Source organism: Dermacentor albipictus, chromosome 1, assembly GCF_038994185.2.
Source record: "Dermacentor albipictus isolate Rhodes 1998 colony chromosome 1, USDA_Dalb.pri_finalv2, whole genome shotgun sequence".
NCBI classification, from domain to species: domain Eukaryota; kingdom Metazoa; phylum Arthropoda; class Arachnida; order Ixodida; family Ixodidae; genus Dermacentor; species Dermacentor albipictus.
Genome location: NC_091821.1, coordinates 126,762,161 through 126,774,738, shown reverse-complemented (window position 1 = coordinate 126,774,738; position 12,578 = coordinate 126,762,161). Strand labels below are relative to the sequence as shown.

At 46.6% G+C, this 12,578-nt stretch overlaps 1 non-coding gene across 1 annotated transcript; it reads right to left on the bottom strand.

Annotated features, from left to right (window-relative positions):
• Positions 1–2,133: 2,133 nt before the first annotated feature.
• On the bottom strand, positions 2,134–2,208 carry TRNAR-UCU (transfer RNA arginine (anticodon UCU)). Its single transcript has one exon. It is a non-coding gene; the product is annotated as a tRNA-Arg (tRNA).
• Between the last annotated feature and the right edge of the window lie 10,370 nt (positions 2,209–12,578).

Below are 12,578 nucleotides of genomic sequence, written 5' to 3'. Positions count from 1 at the left end.
TGGATCACCATTTCATGAATCCGCAGCATGCGAGTGGAGTTATCGGTAGTAAAATATTACCTACTCATTTCTTCCAGAGTGCGACCAAGCCTTCCACACAGTGTGCCCTCGAGTCTGTGGAGGCAGTGACGTTTCCCGAAGTGCTCCGGCAAGAATATACGTCACTGAAAGCGGTGTTTCTAAGCAGGGATCGGAATTTCTTGGACATTTACTCTTAGATGACAAACATAACTATCACTGGTACACACGACACAAACTAGACACACGCTGGCGCAGATGTGCATGCAAAAGCACCGGTGTGCCTTCGCGGGACTGTGAGGTGCAGGCAGGCAAATGTCGCACGGCAGGATAATGATTCAACTAAGCAAGAAAAAAAAACCCAACGACAAGCACAGCCTAATAAAAACAGTGTAACCTTCTTATATTTTGCAATCCACTTCAATGAAGCTTGCATAATTTTATTTTCGCGTTGATAGGCTTCTACAGAAAGAGCTAGACAGACTGTGCGCCAGATAGAGAACAAAAAATGAGAATTTTGCAATGTGACGGAGTATGGCACTGGCTATAAAAACCTTCCGCCAGGCATCGCCAATGTTTCCGCTGGCACTGCAAGGGCCGATGAGCTAAAGCGCATATGCTCTAAGCACATGTGCCCTTAGGGCCGGCTACAAATTAACTCATTATCCTACCTCTTTGCCCGTCCAATCTACTATACTTGACAATCTTTTTCATATAGTCGCTTTTGTGGCGCAAACCCACAGCGTATCTCTTATCCTGTGAATGTCCACACCCTCCGCATAACTCCCCCCCCCCCCCCGCACCTTCATATTCCTCCTTTTAGGCGGCGTTGACCACGTCAGAGGCGCAGAAGCAGCGACGAATTATCCAGCAGGCAGGTGGAGCAGCTTGAGCCAATGGGGCCCTGAACTAGGCACTTCACCCTAGTAGTAAGATGACTCGAGCTAACAGAAATAATTGTTTTTCGATGTACAGGAATGTTGTTATTTTTGTGACAAATTCTGCTAATAGAAGTACGCAGAAAAACACAATTATAACAGTTATAGCCCAGGGTCAAAGGAAGGAAGGAAATCAACTTTATTCAGGTCAGAAAAGGTGATCGCCATGACGTCGAAAAAACATGCTTTTCTTCGAACCTACCAGGAAGACACAGTCGTGTCAAGGACATGAACAGCTGGTGAATTCGTCGACATCCATGATGTCTTATTCACAAACCAGCATTTGATGCCAGAGCGTACTTTAAAAACGTTTCAAAGGTTTTAGGCGAATATATTGTTTGATGAGTCGCTTAAACACGCCGACATGCCGGGGTAAAAGAGTGTAAAAAAACTACAAAAGGCTAACAAAAAAGTATTTACGAGCAGCGCATTCGTCTGCAGCCTAAGTATATATTGCGGTGAATTTGAGGGGTATTTTTTGCAAAGAACTTCCACAGCGATTTCCCGACAGGCCTCATCTCGTTTCTTTTCGGGTGCACATCGAACATGTATTCAGACAAAAAGAAGAAGAAAATTATATGCCTGCGTAATGTTGCGCAATTGAATTTTCCCTTTCAGAAAAATGTAATTTGTAAAGTTGCAATGTTAAAATTAATATTTCCCTAGTTTATACACCCAAATTAACAGGCGAATAATCGTCAGTCGCCAACTTTGGATATTGGCCAGAAATACTCAGGTACACGATAACAACAAGAATAAAAAGATGACTGGTTGTGAGCTTCGAACAAGCGGGAATCCTCATCTATATTTGACGTGAACAAAACTAGCTCCCCTAAGGCGAACTATATTGAAGTTTCTTTACAAGACAGATCAATCATTGACTGCGTTGTCTCATAAAAATACTAATGCTGCAGAGTTTGCCACTCTCAACAATATGCATGGCGACGCATATGACAAAAATTGTGTACAAAAATGAGCTTTAAAATCTGATACTTCCTGCACAAACAACAGCTAATAAGAACCGAAGAAGCTATGTTCAAGACTTTATCAACATTTCGGCTGTAGCAAAAGTAAGAGACGGCATCCACTCTCATTTGTGCTTTGCTTCACTGAACATTTTAAGTGGCGCAGATGATGATTTACGAAAAAAAAACGAGAAACACGAACGCAAAATAAGTGCAACGCCGGCGGGACTCGAACCCGCAATCCTCGGTTTAGAATACCGATGCCTTGTCCATTGGGCTACGGCGGCTCTTTTTTTTTCTTTATTACATGGAAAACAAAACTTAAAGTGTATTACGATGTTGACACAACTACACACTTAAAACTCGGACAAACACACACATGCGTCCAACAAGTGCATCCAGTCTGGTGGAGATTCCTGCGCGGCGTACACACTTCTTACATAGGCAGCACTTTCACGAAAGAAGGACTTTGTAGATCGCGGGCTTTCGGCATGGCGATCACACAGTCTACTTCTCCACAGGCTATCTCACGCTCGGAACGCAGCGTCCTAGTTGGCCAATCCTGTGCCGAGCGTCGCCGTTCCTCGGCGCAACCGCGTGAGCGCGCGCTCGTGCCACTGCTGCCTCCTTCGTCGTCGTCGTCTTCTTCCGCAGCTGGTTCCGATGCGGCTCGTCTTGCCAGCGTTTCCATACTGCCCCTCCGTCTGCGAAGGCGCTGACGGCACTGGCCAACTGTCAAGCCAAGATTAATTGTGCGCCTGAAAACTGCATTAAGAATTTAGTCTAATGACTTCATCAGGAAGTTTATTCCAATCAACTATTGTCCTTGTAAGATAACACCATTTGAAGCAGTTGCTATGCGGTGTTAACGGTTTCCCTGGGTGTTTATGACGAGTATCATAACCAGTTAAGGGTGTTAAGATGTGCGAGGTACCAGTATAATAGTGGCCATTCATTAGGTGAAAAAAAAAGCATTTTAATCGGCAAGCACGATTTTGTTCTCTAAACGCAGAGAAGCCACACTGATTAAGGAGATCTGTTATAGAAATTTGAGCCCTTCACACCTTCCGCATAACCCCCCCCCCCCCTAGATCGGTAAATAATTCGGCACACATTTTTTAAAATTATTTTTAATTTTCTACATTTATTTTTCTGTGGGGGTCCCAAATGATTGATGCATATCCTAGAGTAGGACGAACTATTGTTTTTGATGTCCGGAGGCGCACAGCTGGTGCCAAGTATTTTAACCACGTTCTGAGGGTGAGCAATTCGCGAAGACAATTAGTCATTACAGTGTCAGTGTGTTTTCAGCAGGAAATATTGTGATATATTTGTATGGCAGATATATTTATAGTGAGATACTTCCGAGTTATAAGTGTTGCGGGGAAAATATGGGAAGAGAATGGGCTTTTCCTTTAGTGTTATTCTCATACAGGCGGTGTTTTCATAGTTAACAGACATTTGCCATTGATGCCGCTAGCCAACTATTTTGCCAAATTTGCTATTTAGCATGATTTGTTCTTCGGATGAGGCAATTTTAACATATAATATACAGTCATCCGCATAAAGCTTAATTTTGACAGATACATTACTGCCAGTGTCATGTATATAAAGGAAGAATAACAGAGGACCCAGCACGAATCTCTGGAGAACGCCACAAGCAACAACTAATGTGTCGCAGTTATCCTAACTTATTGGGACCTGTTGCTTAGGTATGCTTCTATCTATTTTAATAGCTCATTGTTTGTGAGTAACAAACTTAATTTGTAATTTTTATTTGCTGTTGGTTACGTTGTCGAATGCTTTACTGAAATTCATGAATATAACTTCGCTTTGTTTTGTATTATTTATTGTGTTGCAAAGTCGTGAATCGATTCTACGCCACCGCAACATCTTTGAGGCCATGTTCAGCCAATACGGCCACTCTTAAGCCTTAGCGCCGATAATCTGAGTATGGCTTTCGGAAACGGTGCCAACTCATCACGAATAAATTGCTGTCGAAGCTTCTGGACACACATTTAAACCAAATACAAGCCTCAGTTTGAAAGTTACGGGACACACAGTGGACCACGATGACTTGAAATGTTCGAGGTGGACGGCCGTCACTTCGGGCGGTGCCGCCATCTTTATTATTCTGGCGCGGTCGTCTGCTGACTCCGTCCGTCGTCTAGATGCGCTTCACAGCCGGACGGGTGGCGGAATTAGCGTCGGCGGAACGGATTGTCGCGGAGTTGTCCGTCATGTGGATCCACCATAAAAGACACTCATTAATAGCCGTACGCTTCTTCATTCCCGTAAGATCGTTGGTGGGCAGTGGCGTAGCCAGAAATTTCGTTCGGGGGGGACTCACGTTGCAGGTGGACCCCCTCCTTAAGAGGAAAGATTAGGTCGGATGCGCATATCTAAATACATGTAGAAGGAGAATTCGTTTTTCTCGGCAACCATTGCACCAAATTTGACGAGGTTTGTTGCATTTAAAAGAAAAACCTACATTCTAATGACTATTTGTTTCGAATTTTCGATTTAGGTCATCAATATTTTATTAGGAATTGGCAAAAATCGAAAATTTTCAGAAAACGATACAATATTGTTTACAACTACGTAAATCAGCAATGATAATTGATATCACAATTCTGTGAATTGCACATAATAGTACATCTACAGTGGACAAAATTGATATGTTACACATGTCTCAAAAAATTAACCGTTATGGAAATACGGCTTTTGCAGAACCTATGTACATAACATAACCAATTAACGTAAGATACAAATTGACATATCGAATTTCTCCGCTTTGGATGGTGTAATGGATGCCGTTTACAGAACCGCGATATCTATTCTCGATACAGAACTATTAATATTTTAACATCGTGCTTCCATTTTTCTCAAACTTTCGAATTTTTCAAAATATTTTAAACAAAGTTCAGGCCGTAAATCGAAATTCCACTTCCAACAGACACTAGAATTTAACATACTCTCTCAAATGCAACAAATTTCATTAAAACCGATTCAGGAGTTATCTCAGAAAACCGTTTCTGCGTTTTACATGTATCTCAATAGGCCGCGTCGCAGGTGGGCCCGAGCTAAAGCTTCCTCTTAAACAATTTGCCTAGGGATCAAATACACGAATAATAACTGCATTGCCATTGCCAAAGATGCTGCAAACGATTTGTTGAACGCTACGCACTGTCAATACAAGTGAAATATGTATTTTTTCATAAAAGAATATACTCATATGTGCCAAAAATTGTGGCCAACATTACTATTTAATAAGTAAAGAAAATATCACACAAACTTTAGAACTATGTCAATTCAAAGCCAGCAAAGCAGTGCATGCCGCTGATATGAAAAATGTAAAGGCCATGAAATGAACAAGTTGAGGACAAATAGGTTAATGACACTTTGTCATTCAAGATCCTTGTTTACATTCTTGTACATATGCAACGGCCAGTGAAAAATCTCTATGACGCTGCCATTTGTTACAATGTATTTCGCAGCAGCAGCTGTCACCGGTCGTGTATCGTGAGTAATTGCATCGAAATTATAGTCGCAACAAACACCACGTATAAAAAGCAGGAGTTCTGCAGAATATACGAGGGCGAGTCAAATGAAAGTGAGCCAATGCGAATATATAACAAACGGGGTACTTTAAATAAAATTAGCCCCCATGAGCATTTAGACATTTGTCCCATTGACTAAAGAGCCGCGCACTTCCCGTCTCATAAAGCTCCTTGGGTTGTTGCTTCAAAACGTCTGCAACTGACTTTCACGACATCGCCCGAGACGAATCTGGTTCCCTTGAGCTGTTTTTTCGGTTGCCCCAAAATGTGGAAGCCGCAAGGCGACAGGTCCGAGATGTATGGCGGATGTTGCAGCGTTTCCCGCTTGAACATTGCCAGTTTTGTATTAACCACGTCAGCGACGTGGGAACGGGCATTGTCGTGGAACAAGATGACCCCATTCGTCAATTTTTCACGTAGTTTGTTCTTGATTGCGACACGCAGCCGATCCGGCGTTTCACAATATCGGAAACAATTGATAGTCTCTCAAGATTCAGCAAATTCTCTCAGTAATGGCCCCTGACGATCGAAAAATAAAAGTCAACAACACTTTTCTCGCGGAAATGACGGCCTTTGCTTTCTTTGGAGAAGGTGAATTTGAATGTTTCCATTGTAAGCTTTGCCGTTGTGTTTCAGGCTCTTAGTAGTGGCATGATTGTTTGTCTCCGATCACAATTGCAGACAAGAAATCGTCACCTTTATTGTGACACCGGCTCAGATGAGTAAAGGCAGCGCTGATCTTCTCCGTATTCTGGCAGTGGTTCAAAATCTTGCGCATCCATTGCGCACACAAGAGCCGATAACCGAGATGTTCATGAATGATGGCGTGCACCAAACCGTGACTGATGTTCACACGCTCTGCCAGTTCATCGATGCTTATCCTCCGTTCTTGTTTCATCAGCTCATCAACCTTTGCAATTTTGTTAGGGGTGATTGCACGATGGCTTTGGCCCGGTCTGGGATCGTCTTTGCAAATTTCACGTCCTTCTTTGAACCGTTTGTTCCAACGCTTCACAATGACCAATAAAATGCAATGTTCCATATACACGGCAGTCATACGGTGACTAATTTCTTTTTGGGAAACACCTTCAGCTATCAAAAAACAACACGGCATTACGCTGCTTCACTTCTTGGGAGTCCATTACGGCACGCATTCATGTTCAACCCAGTGTATGAGAGCATTAAAGAACATTTATCCTCACAACTGCGTGTCACTTTTGTAAATGAGAGATGCCTGTGTGCTACGCGCAGGCCTTGCAGATAATGAACAGAACCGTAATTTCGCGGGGTGGGTAGGCTCACTTTCATTTGACAAGCCCTCGTACATTAGAAATGCGAAAATGCAATGGAATACAAAAATGCGAAGATACAGCTTGATAAAGAGCAAAAAAGTGCCACTGGAAATGCCACTGCACGTAGACACAAAACCTCGCAACAAGATATTTGAATATACGTATAAGTCTCCAATAAATCTACGTATCTGAGAAAACGTCACGGTATATAATGCGTCAAACAAGGCAAATAAAGATGTTGCGCAATCACAGATTAACAGAATCCTAGATCCTGCCCCCATTTCATCCACTCCCCCCAATGTAACGCGCGCGACGGAAGGCGGCGCACTTGCTCCTCACTTTTCTCCCTTGCGCACACAAGAGTGAGCCACTATCGTCGGCTCACCCATCCCCCCCCTCCCCCCACACGCTTTCACTCGCACATACAGCATGCGGCGCGGGGTCACGATGTTATCGCACTTCGACTTTATGCGGAACATGAGGGCGACGGCGACGGTAGGAATGCGCCTAGTGTCCGTATAATTGCTATCACAATATTATAATAAGAGTATCCGGCAGCTGAAGCGTCCCATGGTCCATTACTTTCCGCAAAAGAAATAACGAAATAGCACTTTCACCATGCGACAATTCGCTGCACCGCAACAACGCTTCTTTTTTCCTTTTATGGGGCGGGGGCACCGTAATGAAAAAAACGCAAAGTATGTTGGTCACAATAGAATGCCTATTTTGGGCAACTGATATGGCTATTAAAGGAATATCGAAGAAAACACGAGGCGCTTGGTCCACCAAGAACCATGCGCATACTGCTCGGCATCCTACACCGGCGAGACAAGACTTTCTGGAGAGGTTGCGCTCAAGCGAACGCACTGCAATCCGTCGAGTCCCCACAGTGATGGCGGCTAGCGACCATTGTTTCTTTTTCTCGTCTGCTAGCTAGAAAGCGTCGAAAGCTCTGCCAGGCGAAAATGCACTCGGCCAGAGAAAACCGAACGCGCACCGAAGTGCGCCGCGCGGTGGTCGGGGCAACACGAGAAAAACGCGTGCGCTCTGGCTGGCTCTGGTAGCGCGCGGGTAGGGGAGCGAGAAAAAAAATTGTAGAGGCTCAATGTGTCCTCGCGATTATAAGTCAAAGTAGAAACATAAGTAAGAATGTAGTTGCCTTGGCTGGCTTTAGTGTCTTCACTGGATGCTTTGGCGCAGGTGAAAAAAAATATATTTTTTATGTGACATGACGGCACGAATGAACCACCACAACGCTTCGTCTCATCGGGCCTCGCTGCGGGCTTTGTCAACTTGTCTGATAGCGTGTTCATTTGGCTTGTCTCGTTGTATGGCCCGATGTGCGACTCTGGAAAAGTCAGTGCACCTTTGGCGTCAGATATTTATGGGAGCATTAAACCTACAAAGTTCCGCAATTGAAAATCTAAAGCACACGTTTGGAAACGTCAATGTACCTTTCACATCAAAGTTTATGAGAACTTTATACCCATAAAGTTTCGGAATTGATATCCACGCGCTCCGTAAATTCCATGATAGAGTGTAGATTCCGCGGCCTCCGCGCAATGCCGCGGCGAGCCCGTTCGCCATCAAAACGTCCTTGAAACTTTGTGCACGGATGGGGCTGCTTGCATTATGTGACTCCCGGTGCATGGGCGTTGCCGCGAAATTCAGCCCAAGGTCCCAATTCTTGCGGTGAAATGGCTTGTCGAGCGTGAAAAAGACGCTCTAGACAAAATCCAGAATGATTTCTGGCGCCGGGGGTTGCTTTTGTCGGCGGTGCATGGACAGCACGAAAAAATTTCGGGGGGGGGGGATGAAGCCCCAAAAGCCCCCCCGCCTGGCTACGCCCCTGTTGGTGGAGGTACTGCGTAATCACTTGCGCAAGACGGAGCTCCGCAGAAAATCTAACCTGGCCGCCATGTCATCCGAAGGAGAGACTTCAACCACGGCCCCGTCCTCGCCTCTGACAGTCATCCTGGCCCAGTCTCGCGACACTGGCATGTTTTTCTGAATTGACAACGTTGACGTCGACGACTGGTTGCAGAGTTACGAACGGGTCAGTACACACAGCAGGTGGGATAACACGCTTATGCTGGCTAATATATTCTAAATAAAGAAAACAGCGCAGGTCTGGTTCGAGGCACATGAAGAAGAGATTACACGTAGGGAATAGTGCAAATAGAAGCTTAGAAATTCGTTTGGCCAGCCCGTCGGCCGCCAGTCTGCTGCTAAAAAGGACCTTTGGACCCATCCACAGGCATCCACTGAATCTCACGCAGTGTACTTCTAGGACATCCTGGCTCTTTACCGCAATGTGGATACTAATATGGCAGAGGAAGACAAAGTTAACCACCTTTTAAAAGGCATCGTCGTCTATGCGTTTAACCTGCTTGTTTACAAGAATATAACAACGGTCAATGAGATAATTAACGAATGTTGCCGTTTTGAAGAAACGAAGAGCTACCGCATAGTTTAAAAGTTTACGCGTCTACCAACTGCCATCGCTTCATCGACGCGCGAAGACATTTCTCTTCCTAGTGCGCCCACCTCCTCCAAGAACGTCGTACGTATCGTCAGGCGAGAAATCGAAGCAGGGTCTCCTACCACCCCAGTAACGCAGTGCTTTGACGATTCTCGGCCAGTAGTGTCTCTCATTCACTCGGTCATTCGCCAAGAGCTTGGCAATGTGAGTCTTCAGTCCATCTGCTTCGCCAACCATCCTGACTTTGCTTTGTCTGCTGCCTCTGCCCCTGTTAACTGGCGCTAATATGGTCCATATCCGAGCCATCGCAACCCTTCCGAATAGCGCACACATGACGATAGGCTCATCTGCTTTTACTGTGGACGTGTGGGCCGTATATTTCGCCACTGCCAAATTTCCTGACCAGCCCACTCTCGACCAAGCGTTCCTGCTTACCACCGCTCTACACTAAATCCTCGCCCATCTGCACTCTCCACCGAGGTTGAAAACGCACCTGGCAACGCTTGTGCCACTAGGACTAGCCTCTTGCCATTACCACATAGTCGCCGCTCTCGTTCGCCCCAGCTGCGTCGCTCCCCATCCACAGCTTACCGTCGCCGCTCTCCGACGGGAAACCAACTGAGGCTGTTTATGGAGGTCACGCTGCTCTAGCACCCCGGCCTGAAATTCCTCTGTTGACCCTACCTACTGATCGGAACCTTCTGGACGTGCCCCGCAGGGGCGTCTGCGGAAGCAGGCGTTTGGTGTGTTGCGACACCACGTACCGCTTGTGCACGCGGGAGGGTCCACACAGGAGGGTTGGACCCGCCCGCGTGTGGCCGTGCGCGGCTTAGCCGTGTCCGGGTAAAAGGGGATCCTGGGGGTTGAGCCGATGCCGGGTGTTCGGACCGTTAAGGCCCCTCAGCCGAGGCAACACACCTCTTTGGCCTCTGCTTCACGTAGACAGCACCCCCGGACTGACCCAACCGGCGGAAATCGGTAGTTGCCTTTTCCTGTCTCTCTCTCCCTACAACCTTCGTCTTTTCCTTACTTTCCGCCTTTCCTGTCTCCTTCTCATATTTTATTACTTCCGACCTTCCTGGCAGCAAGGGTTAACCTTTTGTGAGTAGCCAACCTTGGTTATGTCATATTGGGTTATAGTGGCAACGTACAGCTGGCGTTTGCAGACCCTGTTTTTCAGGCCCTGAAGCGTCCCCTTGTTGGACGCCACACCACCCGTGGTGATGTCTCTGATGATGACTTGATGGAGCTCACTGAGGCTGAACTCTTGGAGGGCTTCAGTGACCAGAATGTTATCAATGTTAAACGAATTAAGACGAGGAGAGATGGGAAAGAGATCAAGACGAAATACCTGATACTCACTTTCTGCTCAAGTGTCCTTCCCGAGTCCATCGAGGCTGGTTGTATCAAACTTCGTGTTCGGCCGTACGTTCCCAATCCTCTCAGATGCTTTAGGTGCCAACGTCTGACTTGTGCCAAGTGGCACAAGTCAGGCCGGCTGACTTGTGCCAAGTGCAGTGACAAAGACCATTCCTCTGAAACATGCCAGAACACTCCACATTGTGTCAACTGTGATGGCGAGCATGCCGCATAGTCGCGGTCCTGCCCGTCCTGGAAAAGAGAAAAGGAGATTGTGACGATCAAAGTCAAAGAAAACATATCTTTCAAAGAGGCACGTAGGCGGGTATTATACCTATCTAAGAGCAGGTTTGCCGACGTGGCGCGTAAGGGGACAGCGTCACAACGGCCTCCGGCGGCTGTCCGACCCACAGGCAGTGAGTCGGCAGTTACGCCATCTGCCCCCGCGGCGGCGGTTGCAGCTAGCGCTGCTCCGTCAACCCAGAATGAGGGATCATCGACCCCTAAGGTTGGCGCAGCCGAGGCTGCCCCGGCCTCCCCGGCCCCTTCCTGCGCTGGCAACAGCCGGCGCAGCCAAATCTCTCAGGGTGCCCCATTGACCTCTGGGCTGGTGGGCGCAGGGGTCTTGCCCTCCGAGGCAGGACCCTCTCTAGTAACTTCTCGCTCGCAAGAGCACGTGTCCGGCGCCTCACAAGAGGCAATGGACACTACAACTACCCTCAAGGCGCACTAAGCGCCTAAGGAGCGGCGAGGCTCCCTCGAACGTTCCAGAAAGGGCAGAACCCCCGTTATAGGGCCTCGAAAGAGCTCTGTAACCTAAGGCATCACCTCCGTTTCCATACACACCGCAACTATTTACTTTCAATATGGATACACAAATTATTCAATGGAACGTTGGAGGTCTTCTTAGGAACCTTGATGACTTGCACGAACTCATCCACAAACACAATCCAAAGGGCTTTGTCTACAGGAAACCCACTTAAATTCGAAACACTCAAATTTCCTCCTACAGTATGTTACGTTTCGCAGAGATCGCGATGATGCTTTCGCATCGTCGGGCGGTGTTGCCATTGTTATTCAGAAAGGCATAGCGTGTCAACGTTTGCAGCTACAAACGCCCCTTGAAGCAGTGGCGGTTCGTGCTGTCCTCCTCAACAAACTTATCACTGTCTGCTCGCTCTACATACCCACCCCCATTACAAATTAACTGAACATGAATTTCAGTCCTTCATAGATGAATTACCAGAACCTTGCGTTGTGCTTGGGGATTTCAACGCGCACAACTGCCTGTGGGGCAACTCTCGTATAGATGCGCGAGGTCGTCTTGTTGAACAGTTCCTTCTCTCTTCTGGTGCGTGTCTGCTGAATAAGAAGGCACACACATATTATTCTCTGGCAAATAGAACATTTTCTTCAATTGACCTCAGCCTAGTTTCTCCGTGTATACTGCCCGAACTTGAATGGGAAGTTATCAACAATCCTTACGGAAGTGACCACTTTCCCATAATGCTAAGAACACCTACAGAAAACGAATATCCACCACAGGCTCCTAGGTGGAAGATCGATACAGCTGACTGGGAGAAATTCCATGCTTTCGCCAGTATCCCCTGGGCTAACATGTCTTCGTTAGAAATTGATGCTGCTGTAGAGTATTTTACAGCCCTCATAATAGATTCCGCATCTAAATGCACATCGGAAGTAAATGGTTTGGCATGTAAACGGCGCGTCCCATGGTGGAACGACGAATGTAGGATCGCTCGAAAGAAACAGAACAAAGCGTGGGGGTCGCTACACGCATCTGCCACTGCGGATAATGTTGTTAACTTTAAGAAAGCAAAGTCCCAAGGCAGGAGAACGCACCGACAGGCCAGAAGATAGAGCTGGCAAAAGTTTTTATCGGGCATCAGCTATTATAGAGATGAGGCCAAAGTATGGAACAGGGTTAACAGAATAAGAGGGCGGCA